This window comes from Bidens hawaiensis, unplaced genomic scaffold (assembly GCF_021521415.1).
Source record: "Bidens hawaiensis isolate Kalapana, Puna unplaced genomic scaffold, B.hawaiensis_p1.1 tig00026853_1, whole genome shotgun sequence".
NCBI classification, from domain to species: Eukaryota; Viridiplantae; Streptophyta; class Magnoliopsida; order Asterales; family Asteraceae; genus Bidens; species Bidens hawaiensis.
Window position 1 is genome coordinate 153,289 of NW_027505081.1, and position 1,429 is coordinate 154,717.

Below are 1,429 nucleotides of genomic sequence, written 5' to 3' on the forward strand. Positions count from 1 at the left end.
TGTGTTGTATAGGAAATCTCTTGCAAGTCCATACTTGAGGTGCATCGAGGATCCGGAAATTCAAGAGGTGCTCAAAGATTTTCACGAAGGTGATTGTGGTAATCACACTGGAGGTAGAGCACTGTTTTCTAGGATTCTAAGAACAGGATACTTCTGGCCAACAATGAAGAGAGATGCCATGGAATACTCAAAGAAATGTGATGCTTGCCAAAGGCATGGAAACATATTACATCAACCAGCAGAACCTATGTATCCTATATCCTCATCATGGCCTTTCATGAAGTGGGGCATGGATATTGTGGGTAAACTACCTATGGCACCAGGAGGAAAATTATTCATGCTTGCAATGACTGATTACTTTTCAAAGTGGATAGAAGCAGAAGCTTTTGTTCAAGTACGCGAAAAAGAGATGATTACTTCCACACCGGTACATCCTCAAGCTAATGGTCAAGCGAAGTCTAGCAACATGATAATCAGCAACAACTTAAAGAAGAAGCTAGGACCCAAGAATGGAAAGTGGGCTGAAGAGCTACCTTATGTCCTTTGGGTTGACAGGACAACACCCAAGAATGCAACAGGCCAGACACCCTTCTCATTGGTGTTTGGATAAGAAGCAGTAGTCCCTACAGAAATGGTGGTCCCTACAGCCAGAACAAGCATCCGTGATCCTGAGGCCAATGAAGAAATTTTTCTTGAAGACTTGGATACCGTTGAAGAACTTAGAGACCTAGCCAAGATCAGAATGGCAGCATATCAACAAAGGGTAGCTGGGGCATACAACAAAATATAAGGCTCAGAAGATTTCAAGAAGGATATCTAGTCTTGAGGAAAGCCTTCCAAAACACAACTAATCCAGCAGATGGAAAGCTAGCACCCAAATGGGAAGGCCCCTACTTGATCGAGTCAGAAGCTGGAAAGGGGGCATATCACTTGCTAACTATGGAAAGCAACAGGTTACCCAAAGCATGGAACGCCATCCATCGCAAAAAGTATTTTTTATAGTCAGGATCTGGTATCCTTCGAAAATCAAGCATCCATCTAGGATCAAGGATCCTAAAATTGGTAATATCTATCTGATCACTTATTCATTTCATATTCATGTTATTTTAAGAATAATGTATTCTTAACATGTATCTTTTCCAAGTTTTAAGTAACAATGCAGATTTCAATAAGAAGTTCAATGTTTAAGAGGTTGGCCACCTCTCCCTCACGCTTAAGGTACATTGCTATTTTCCTTGGCCTAGCCCACGATTGGATATGACCCCCGATGGTCATATCCTCCAAGGTTTAAAGGTTTTCACCTTTCTTATAAATTAGATTTTCTACACTCTCACCTGGAGCGCACGCTATCCAACGTATAGTCCGGGGCAGTGGGACTAGTGGCTAACAATTTCGTTGCTTTCGGCTATATGGAGGATCCTACGATTTA